The 12,091-nt window shown below is 40.4% G+C and overlaps 1 protein-coding gene and 1 long non-coding RNA gene across 3 annotated transcripts in view; both read left to right on the top strand.

Moving 5' to 3' along the window:
* The window catches only part of lsamp (limbic system associated membrane protein), a 509,337-nt gene that overhangs the window by 140,732 nt on the left and 356,514 nt on the right, over positions 1-12,091 (top strand). The gene's annotated exons all lie outside the window — the stretch shown is intronic.
* LOC139614569 (uncharacterized) lies at positions 8,539-11,415 on the top strand. The gene is made up of 3 exons (XR_011687081.1): positions 8,539-8,775; positions 9,776-9,840; positions 10,343-11,415. It is a non-coding gene; the product is annotated as an uncharacterized lncRNA (long non-coding RNA).

Genomic DNA, 12,091 nt, shown 5'->3' with positions numbered 1-12,091 from the left:
GCCATGGGCACTAATGCACCCACATACTATCACAGTTGCTGGCTTTTGGACTGTGCACTGATAACAAGCTGGATGGTTCCTCTCCTCTTTAGCCTGGAGGACGCAGTGTCCATGATGATTCTTTGCAATTTTACATTGAGGAATATTATTCTTAAGCTTTGCCAACGCAGTCGTTCACAGAGTGGTGAACCTCTCCCCATGTTTACTGCACAGAGACTCTGCCTCTCTGGGAGCCTCTCTTTATACCCAATCATCTACCATACTGTTGCCAATTCACCTAAATAGTTGTGAGATATTCAGCCAGGTTTTTTTTTAGTATAACACAACTTTTCCAGTCTTTTGTCCACTCATGTCCCAAATTCTTTGAAACGTGTTGCTGGCATCAAATACAAATTGAGCATATATTTTTCATTAAACAATAAAATTTCAGCATTTCAACATTTGATATGTTGTCTTTGTTCTATCCTCTATTTAATATGGGTTTACATGATTTGCACAAAATCGCATTCTGTTTTTATTTACATTTTACAGAGTGTCCCAACTTTTTTGGAAACAGGGTTGTAAATGATTATTGCTACTTTGAAGTTACAACGTTACGACAGAATCAATGAACATCTCAATTATCTTTCTTCATGCAGCTGATAGCTGTGGTAAAGTTTGTTATCTGAGCACTCAACACACACAAATCTCAGCCTAACAAAGTTCACTGTGAAAGGATCCTGTTGTTAGTTTGTGAGTTTCCTCAGAAAGGTTGCCGAACAATAAAAGAGCAGATCTCAGGTCTGTTTATTTTTTTCAAGATCGAAACACAGAAAATTGCTTCTGTTACTTGAAGTATCTTGACAGCTCTGCTTGCATGGCCTTTGCTGACCCTTCAGCTTTATGGAGAATAGCTGACGTGGCCATTAGGTCTCAGGTTATTTGTACAATTCTGTATTTCAGCAGCAGAGAAGACACTGAGTCTTTACACCGAGACTGATGTCCACACATTCAGCAGTGAATTGATGTCCTTGGACTCTGTGGATCATTTACTACGAACCTCTCTGTTTCTATGAGATAAACCCAGTCTCAAGGACCACAGAATAATGATAAATAGTTGACAAAGTCTGTATGCCATAGTTGGGGATCAAAAAGTGATTCAGAATTCAGAAAGATGTTGGACTCTCACATTGGACAGATGTTAAATATTAGTTGGAAATGAAAGTTGGGTTTAGTCAAAATCCAACTTTGGCTAATTGACCATGTGATGTTTAGCAGACGTTTGGTTTTGATGAAGACCAGAGTGTTGATATTTTATGTGTAAAGATGGTGTTGGCACGAGACATTTGGGAGAGGATGGATTTTGGTTCTGGTAACAACACAACTTAAAACCAAGAAAATGTCAACATCAGCCGTCAGTAGGGTTCTATGTCAAGTTGACATTGTCGTTAGACGTTGCTATCTGACATCACAACCTACAGTCATACAAATATCAGTGTTTAACAGTGTTGGTATTGAGCTGTGAGCCTGCAGGGACTGTTCAGTGTCTGGGTTGTGGTTAATTTCAGATCAGTGTCAGGCAAAGACGACTGTTGGGCTTTCACAGAGGGTGAAGAGGGTGTCTGATAACTTCTGTCACTGTTATCTGAACGTTGACATACTGTACAGTAGGTGAACATGTTGGTGCTGTATAGACAGGGAGGTTTAAGAGGTCATTAAATACACACATACATTTAATGCAGTTGGTTCTTTGAGTGCTGCCGACCAGCAACACCCAGACTTTGGTCTGAAGGTATTTTCCACTGCAGTCACAGCTCAGGTGTTGATGTAAATGTCTGTAATAAAGAGAATCTGGAGTAAATGTGTCTTACATAACCTGGTTGGTCTGACATTTCTGGCCTGCTCATAACTGAGACCCTCCAAGCAGTCAGAGATTAATGAGCACATTAGCTGCATTTATTTTGAGACGAGTCCCAGTAACCCACTCTGACATTTTAGATGTCAGTAAAGACTAAATCTTTCTCAGTTTTCACACAAGAGCTTCTGCTTGTAATAAAGACTGAAAACATGGAAGAGATTTAATGGGAACATATTAGAGTTGTATGATGTCCTGCATTCTCTGCTCTCCTTCCCCCTGTGTGGAGTTGGACAGTGAAATGTTTCCCTGTAGGTGTGACAGGAAGGAGCTCTGTCACTGGGAAAGTGATTATCAAAGACAGACTGAAAATGCAGGGAAATGATGCAAACCTGGAGAGACTGAGAGACAGAGGCAGAGGGGGAACTGGGTAATTATCAGTCTGGTCATCCATGTGGCAACTCTGCCGTCGTCTTCCTTCTGGTTCTTCCACAGGGTTATTCACTTGTCTGTTGTCTAGAAACGGACAAGGTCCAGAGCACATAGTAGGAAATCCACTTGAATGAGTAATCAGGGTTTCTAACAGCCTCTTACCAGTCACCCTTTGCACAGTCACCTTCCTCTCCCACTGGGTGAATGCTGTGGCTTGCATCAGGAAATCAGCAGGTGTGATTGTTCATGGTCCAGTCTCATTTCAGAGGTGGTCAGGAACAAAAACTGGTGCCTTTCCTTGTTGAGGAAGTCAGTTTTGACCATTTCAGACTCACTGCAGGTGAATTGTGCCAAATAGGCTGTTCACATGGACCCTGATGTCCAGACGCAGTGAAAGCAGGACAATCTTTGTCTGTGCAAAGAGTTGAAATGAGAGTTGAGAGTTGAAATCTCAACATGTAATCTGAAAAGTAAATACTGCTCCAAAAGCTGAGAAGGTTACATTATTTAAATATTACATTTAAACATCAGAGGTGAAGTGGTGAAGCACATTTATAAAAACTGCATCAGCTGCTTTGTACAAAATGATTTTACACAACAAGGTGACAAAATAACCCCATGGTGAAACTGTGTAAACCAAATCCTTACAAAGGGCTTAGCCAAATGGATCAAGGGGGGTAGTTGACCACAATGTATCATCAAGAAATTACAAGGTATTTTGATAAATAAGGGAAATTGTACCATAACAACACAAAGCAAATAAGCCAAGATTTTCCTAAAGATTTCCAGTTAATCTCCAGAAATCAGTGACAGCAGAGCAGAGTCTCAGGGAAGCTTCCTGCTGTGGTGAAAAGTGTTTATCACTGAAACTGCTCTCAAGCCAGAGAGTTTTTCTCCTGGGGAGCTGTCAGTCAGAGGAGGAGGAGGTAACTTAGTGTTCAAACTGGACAACAAGAGGAGGAAGAGGAGACAGAGAAACAGTGGGAGGAGAAGGAAGTGCAGAAGAAGAGAGAGAAGGCAGATATTGTATCATGCAGTATATTTGATTTATCTGTCTAAAGGGGAAAATGAATTCACCCTTTGTTCCCAACAAAGCCACTTCATCACCTTCAGGAATGTGTCTCACTCAAGACCAGAGAATTAAAGCTGACTATGAACTTCAGACTTTAAAATGTTTCAGGTGTAAAGAAGAGGGGGATTCAATAATCCACTGCTGCAATACAGCGTGTGTACATGCAGACAATGTGAATGTTCACTTCTCTTAGAAACTGGAGGACACAGTGCTCAGTGATAGTTTATTTATGTGTCTACACTGCTCTCTCTCCTCCTCCATCTTTCCCTCCCTCCCTGCAGTGATCGATAGATGCATCAAGGCTTCATTACTTTCCTCAGTCTTGCTGCGGGTCTGTCTCATTCGTCACATCCATTATGCTGCATTCAGATTGTCTTTTATAAGTAAACCTTGGTTAAAGACAAAAGAAAAATGAGTCTCTGGTCATTGGTCTCAGGAGGAGAAAAGTAAATAAAAGATCAGAGTCAAGAAGAGAATAAAATAAAGAAAAAAGGCTGAGCAAGTGTGTGTTTCTTGGAATGAAATAAGATGAATTGTGTTGAATATCAGATGATGTAACATCATGTAATGTGCTGCTCTCTTTGAAAGACCCTTATGAAGCCATTCAGTGTAAATATACAATATCCTCACAAGCAGATAATGATTAACCCTCTACTTTATATATTTTATGTCATTGAATCTTATTGTTGTTGCTAAATGTTGGTTTGTAGGATTGTCAGTATCTCTTACATTTATTTGTATTATTTGACAGTTATTCAGCTCCTTTACATTTTGCCCTTAAAGGTTCAAAGCTACTGAAGTGCAGCATGAGAGTTTTTTTTCATTTTGTAACCTGAGTTTTTGATTGATGACGAGACATCAAAATGTTTGCTCTGCACTTACTGTGGAAAGTGTAGCTTGGTTATTTCAAGAAGCTTTTAAAATGTGTTTTCTGAATGTGATTTTGGAACTAAATTTGAAGGTTAAACAATGTATGTGCCGTTTTTTTTTTTTTTTGTACCCACCTGTTCTCAAAAAACTGTTAAGGTTGTCAGTAAAAACAGTGTTCATGAAATTTTCAGGAACTTTTTGCTGGAAAGACACCAAATATTTCAAGCAAAAATGTCTTGACAAAGTGAAGCCACAGCACTGGCAAAGCTGCACTATTGCTTTCCCAAGGGTACACTCTTCAATTCCAACGACGACCCCCAGTTTTCAGTGAGATCAGATGGAACACTGGCAGAGATTCCATAAAGTTTCGGGCACTTAGTTTCAGGAAATATCCAACTCGCTGGACAAGGATGCCAAATTTCCAAATATAAACCAATCAAAATATTACACGTGGTTCTGAGGACCTTCAAGGATGCAGATTGAGCGTTAATTAACAGAGTAAACGAATGGCGATGGATGGATAAGAATGATCCTCCTCCAGGTTCTAAACTGCTCCACTACACACAGACAGTAATCTCTGATCAAGTCTGACATTTGCTGATGAATAAATAATTCAGATTGAACTTGGTATAGTTTATTTGTTCTTCTATTCATCTTTTTAGCATATGACTTGACTTACTCGTTCCTTGCTAAATTCAATAACTGAATGTTGAGTATTTAGAGAACAGACTGCATGATGATCATGAAAGAATAGTGATAGCAGATCTTAGCTCTCACATGAGTTCAGTTGAAGAATCTGTGGCATGAAGTTGTAGAAGAATACTGGCACAAGTCTACATACATTGGGTTGTTGGGTTATTTTCCAACAATCTGTGTGGGTTTTACTGGAGTTAACTAATGCTCCCAAACTGAAATTTAAATCTCCAATTTTACAATTATTAATTCACAGCGTTTCCCTAAAATACATCTTCTTTCACTTTTAGAAGGCTGAAGGTCATCAGTCAAGTGGAAAGGATGACCGGTGTGTCACATCTTAGTCTATGCTCTCATTTGTTGGAATTATTGCTATTATTATAGATCAGATTGAAATGCATTTTTTGCTTTACATCACAATTTGTCTGCAGGATAAAGAATGATAAATCAAAGTACACCAGACACGTTAACATACACAGAGGAACAGGACTATTTTTACTGACATCTTTTTTAATATTTAGGGTTACTTTAATGAATACAGATCATAATTAGGTCATAATGAATATAACGGCTCCCGACAATGATATAGGATAAAGGCAGTGTGTGTGAGTTGTGCAAGTGCGACTGTGTGGGGAGGATTTAGTCTTGAGCGTGGTGCTGCTTCTGGAAAAGTAGTCTCACTTCCACAAGATTCAAGTTCCAAAGTGGAATGACGCTCATTCTCGCTTTGTTTGCACAACTGTTGGGAGGGTTTTTGTCTTAATGGCCACAAACAGCTGATGTGCAGGGTACTGTCTGCTGACAGACCACATGTTTACCGTGACAGCATGCACTGACTCTGTGTGTGTTGCATATCTACAGGCACACAACTGCACTTTAAACAGAAAAAATAAATAAATAAATTTGAAGAGCTCAAATGTTTAATGTTTTCTCTGTCCTGGTCATCGCTCTGTGATAGGAGTACAAACCTTGGATAGCCACTGATGTGGCTCATGTTGAAAGTTTTTCATCTTAAAACGCAGCAAGTTGAAAACCCAGCAGTTGGCAGCAGTGATACATTTGAGCTGTGAGCAAAAATTGCTGCCACTCCGCTCACTTTCACTCCATAAGCAGCACTTGGTGCATTCGTTTACAGAAGTTATTAACCAGACACATTTTAAACGGCTTAGTTGAGGCCTCTAATCACGACAGAGTCAATATACAGTCAGTGTGAGATCCTCCACAGCTTCATTGGATGACTATTTCTGAATGGGGGAGGATGGGGGTGGATTAGGCCAATGTCATATCACATTAAATTTATGCTTTATCAGTTTTGTCACTGTTCCACAGTCACACATATCAAAGTTGCATCAAGATGACGACACTACTCTCTTTGTCCTGAGAACACAGAGACACATCCACAGCAGGAATTCATGTCCCATGAGATCATCCAGCAGGCTTCCTATCGTCACGTTCTCTAATTTTAATGCAGATACTCATTCGTCTCAGTACTGAAAAAGATTCCGGGAAAATATACGGTGGAGTTTGACATGAAAATTTAGAAAGCGATGCACAGTGGTTCAGTAGATTCTCTTTCAGTTTACCTTCAGTGTAACAGAGTTGAGGTCTGTCTAAAGATGTGTTCAATTGACATGTCTGACAAGCAGAAAAGCTTTGAGAAACACTGGGAACAAGCCCCTGAAAAGAAACCTTCAGAGCTGAACTGGGAGCCAGGGCACTCCTTTAACTCCCGCTGCTTTATTGTGATTGGTCCGTTTGTGAAAAGTGAAATTGACACGCAGAGCACCTCTCTGAGAGGTTGAGCTGAGTTTAACTTGTAGTGCAGCAATTACAAAAGAGAGAACAAAGAAACAATACTTTTAAAAAGACACTTTGCTATTCACTCAAATCTGTACAGTACTTATTCACAGTAAAGTGCACCAGATCACTGCCTATTTGAATAAATAAATAAAATGATTCTGAAGTCCTAATGTCTCTGTGATTACCCTACCCTGTCATATTGGGAATGGAGACAGAACTGTGAAAATGTAAAACACCCCAGAGGCTGTTTGTTTTATTTATTTCAGCAAAATGTTTCTGTGATGCTGACACGCCTGCGACAGCCATTTCCTTCAGAGTGTAAAACATTTAGTGTGATCATGAAGAAACAAATAGCCTACTCCAATTTTAACTTCCTAATTTTGTGTTGGCGGTACTGAGAAAGAGAAGACCTTTCATAGGCTGCTGACCCATTTTAATTTAAGCCATTTTTAAATGGAGACTTCAATGATGGGCACAACACCTTTCTAGCATTTTGTGTGTGTGTGTGTGTGTGTGTGTGTGTGTCTGGATACAAAAGAAAGGACTCAAAGCTGTTTCTCTTTCCTTTGGCATTGACTGACAAAGAATGAGAAGAGTCATAATGTTTGATACTTGAGAAACAATTTTTTGTGATCATGACTCAAGTGGCACATTTCACACATGATGTTGTGGTTAAAGTGCAGAGGCTCATTATGCGGGGAACAACTGGTATCAACACACAGTTGTTGAGTGATTTCAGGGAATAATCCATTGTTGATGAGCTGTAGCCAAACCCGAGAATTTTTACTCTTTTTTTCTAAAACCTAAACCAGTGAAGCTTCACCTGTCAGTGTCTAGACATTATAAATGTAGTCTTTGAAATAAGTAAGAATAAATACTGTAAGTAGTGCAACATGTTTGAGCTACTAAACTCTTATTGATCAATAAACAATTAAAGTGAATTCTGTGCTCCAGCATTTCACTTGGGTTCAGTCGTTCAGAAGTGGCCCATTGAACTGTCCTACTCTGAGAGCACCGACCTCCATTAGTGGAGGGGCTGAAACATCTTATGAGGCCTGCTGAAGCAAATGAGGTCTGGTTGGCTAGAAGAGCAATAACAACATAGTAAACACTTTGGCTGTGGCCTGTAGTCTCCTGTGTTCCACTGAGTCCAGGAGCATTTACACAACAATTTCCCTTGTGAATCAAACACAGATATTCTCTCTGTTACGATGCCCTTCAAGTGTTTTCACCGTTCACTCATCTTTACTGTCTGATGCTGACCTGAGTCAGTGCCATCTAGCCCCGCCCAGAGCCCCACTAAAGCCATTAGCTTCAAGCCTTTGATTAAATGTGACCATTGATTCCCACAGGAAATGAGTCAAGTAGAGCATCACCTGATCAGAGCTGCCAGCTCCCTAATGGAGAGAGAGAAAGCAGGGGTGGAGAGGGGGATTGTGGGTGGTATTAGTTCACATTAACAATGGAGGGATGAAAGGTGGGAGGAGATGAAAAAGCTTATTGTGAAATACAAACGCACACACTGAGAAACATCCAGCACCCTATTGTTCCTGACTCACTGGCAGCTTCCAGCAGCCTGAGGGCTTCACATATTGTTGCTTTAGCAATGAGGAGTGAAAATGTTTAAACATAAATGCTTCAGATTTTATGTCTATAACGGTGATGAAAATTCACAAACCTCAGCTTTCTCTGCTGTAATTCATTTCCTGCATATGGCTCAAGCTTCTTCCACTGTTTGAAATGCCACATTGTGTCCCTTTATAGTGAGAATGAGCCTAGCATGAAAGAGTGTATTTCTGTGTTTTTGTATTTAGGAACTGCACCCTTGTAGCTGTCAGTTGCTAAGGGCAAACATCTGACTACACGGTGACCGGTCTATAGCAACACCATGTGTACCACCCTGGATTCAATCTCCACAGGTTGTGTGACATCAGGGTCTGTTGTGTTAATGTCATGTGTCGTGCTGACAGAGTCAGGAGAGGATCCAGGACTGAATGTGACCCACAAAGAGGTTAAGAGAGACACAGCAGGCAGGAGGCCAGGAGAGAGCGACACAACACAATCCACTGCCAAGGTTTCACACCCACACACAAACTGCCATATTGCCAGAGTTTACTTAGTTGGCTGGCATAAAGATCCATACCACAGAACCAGCTAACTGACATTAACAGCCTCTGGTATTGTCAAATGACAAGGAGCAGCCTGTCACAGCAGGAGAGGGCATAATGGGAACAGGGAGGGAGCAAAGAGTGAGAGAGAGAGAAGGAGAGACTTAAAAAGATTTTGAGGAGAAAGAGTCTGGAGAGTGGATCTTTACTTACAAAAGACACTTTCCTACAAAACCTTGTTCTGCAGAACACAACTTAATAATGGTGATGAGACAGCTTTAAAGGTTTTGTTCACAGAGTTCATCTTCTCATACAAGGGTTGCACAGCACAACCTGTTTACTGGGATACAGGATTACAATTTGTATGAGTATGATTAACACTTACAATAGATATATAGAATACAACCACCACGTTTAAAATGACAAACTAGCATTGTGGCTCTGGCTCTCTCAGAGAGAGAGAGACAGAGAGAGAAACACATGATGATATTTTTCATCATCATTATTCATCCATACAATATGTAGCAGCTCAGGTACAGTGCATAATTAGACATTTACATATTAACAAAAGCAGATGTTCTCTTTCACAGGACCAAGTCTCGGCTGTTGTGTCACTGAGTGGGCCTCTTACTTTGAAATGTTTGCAGCTTTCATGTTGCACGTCTTCCATTTTCTATCTCTCTGTCTTCAGTGTGTCTGCTTCAGTAATGAAGCCCCAGTCCTGTCCGTAAAGTCCAGCCTGACATACAGGCAGTGTGGGCAAAGTAGCAAAAGCATCTTCCAACTAGTTGAAGAATGTGTCTTTTTCACAGTAGAAACAAATTTTCCCTCTCCTCCAACAGCTCCATTATTATCAACTGTAACCACTTTGTTACTTCCAATGTAGAGACGGCTGCTGCTGTGGTCCAGCAGGGAGCCGTTTCTAAGTAATCAATACAAATCACTGATCCTCCACCTCCACTGCAGATTGAAATGGAAAATGAAAAGCAGTGAGAGTGGGCTGTGCTGGAGAAGCTCAGCTGTGGCTGAAGGTTAGTGGACTGTGTAATGAGGAAATGTACAGTCATCATGTTTTTTTCTTTTTCTTTTTTTTTTTTTCTTCTATTCTTCATGTCATTAATTGAACAAGCTCCAGTTATATTTTGTTTCCCTGTAAACAGAATCATGATTGGTTTGCTGTGTAAGACGCTGGTCACTAAATGAGAGCAGAATAAAAATACAGAGCTGAGTAGTGCCGAGGTGGAGTCAATGGATCTTATTTAAGAAATGTTATTTTAAACTCATCTGATCTTTATCTGAGTATATATGTAGAAGCTAAGCAGGTTGTTGTGCCCATCAATATTTAGTGAATTCCTAAATGTTCATCGGTTTGAACAAAATGTACACGCAGTAAATTTTTATCACCATTGAAACAAATGACTGAAAGATGTGACGATAAAGTGCTGCTAATGCCGACAATAAAGATATATATATATATGACTGACTACACTTTTCATTCAAGTAATGTCCCTCCTTATGACCCTCCTATCGCAGTGTATCTCTACCGGTGGACACATCTCTACCATTGCACGGAATACCATCTTATCGCCCAACCCTAGAACCCATCATCACACACTTCCCGTGCGCAGTGCGTACAATACGAGTAGATACAATATGAGGAGAGCAGCAGTGTTTATTTCATCATGTTGTCAACTTGTGACTGACAGTTCAGAGGTCAATGTATGTTTATTATTGTAATGAAAAGGCTGTTTGTTAATGTTTTTACTGTAATTATGATTAATAAAATTATGTTGCCAGCATTGTTATGGTGCCCCCCCCCCCCCCCTCGATATTCTAGGCAGTAGGCGACCTCCTATGTTGCCTGCGCCACAAGCAGGCCCTGTGCATTAGGTGTCATTATTTCGCTTTTAGCTTTGAAATTTGGAGGAGAGAGAGAGAGAGATCTAGTGTTGCTATTTTTCTCTTCTTTTCCCTCTACAGGATGACTCACGTTGATGAAAGTTGTCCTTTTCTCACCTTGGAAATAACTAGTTCAGACAAAAACTGTCAAAGCTATTTTCTTTGTCTAATTTACATTTCAGACTCGTTCTGAGTTCTAAGTGTGAAATAAAGGTGGTGAGTGATGTAGAAATATTATTGTTCTTTAGGTCGTCGAGTGTTGACTCTTAATTTGGCCATGTGAATGCTTCGCTATCCATTCCCCCTCTGTTTTTAGATCTGTTAACATCTGTTTCAAGTTTAAAGTTGGTTGGCTAAAGTCATAACCACCACTTTTGTCTCTTGATGAGGAAAATGTGAACTTTTGAATTTTTGTGAGTGGTTGAAATTCTGCTCATTTTAAATGACTGTGAAGAGAAAAGCTCTCTGCAACACTCCTCATATTTTACAAAGCGCACAGGGACCCTCAACCTTTCTCTCCACTCTTCCATTTTAGTTGACAACCTCTTCATTTCTACATGGCACAAACTCTCTGCTTTGTTAATGATGTCTAATTACACTGAAGTATGAGGTGAGAGCAGATTCTTCCATGTGACCAGAGTTGAGAGGCTTCTCATCAGATGAGTTGTCCACAGCTGACTGTCTGACATCCCACTGACACTCTCTGAACTGACTCCTGCTCTGTTTGCTTCTCTGCAGTGACAGAGTTCAGAAGGAGAAATGACACTGAAGCTTTCGCTTTCCTTCCACCCTCACGAAGAACTCAGCTCCAGCTGCCCTGTAAATGTACAGGTGGTGTACAGGAAGAGAGAGACATGGTGGACGACTGCTGCTGAAATGCAGTTTCTAGCTCCTCATGTAGCACCACAGTCAGAGCTGGCACTGACCCGGTTCTCTGAGCAGTCTCTGTGTCCATTTGACTGAAATGGTTATTTCGTGGTGATCACTGTGGAATCAGAGAACAGCCTGTTACGATAGCCTGTTAAGACTCATTCATATTTAGTGCAAAACATTAAATGTTCACAACTGAAATGCTCAGAATGTCAGGGAAAGTGATTTGTGTGTCTGAATATGAGGGTAAAGAGAACTGACGTCAGATGTGAATGATTCCACATGGAGATGCACCGTCTCTCTTTCTCTTGATCTGAACAAGGGTAAACAAAAAAAAAAAAAACTAAACTAAAAAAACACATAACTGCTTCCTTTTACATCTCTTCACTTTTCAAACTGGGTCATCAAGTACTGATGATTACTTTGATGATTATTATTATTGATGACCATTTCTCAAAGCACAGCGAGCTGCAGCAGCAGTTCAGCGAGGTATGCGTCATGCACAAGTGAGGT

Source organism: Trachinotus anak, unplaced genomic scaffold (genome assembly GCF_046630095.1).
Source record: "Trachinotus anak isolate AG129_WGS33_773 ecotype Australia unplaced genomic scaffold, CSIRO_AGI_Tana_v1 ptg000034l, whole genome shotgun sequence".
Classification (NCBI taxonomy): domain Eukaryota; kingdom Metazoa; phylum Chordata; class Actinopteri; order Carangiformes; family Carangidae; genus Trachinotus; species Trachinotus anak.
This window is presented reverse-complemented; position numbering and strand designations above follow the sequence as displayed.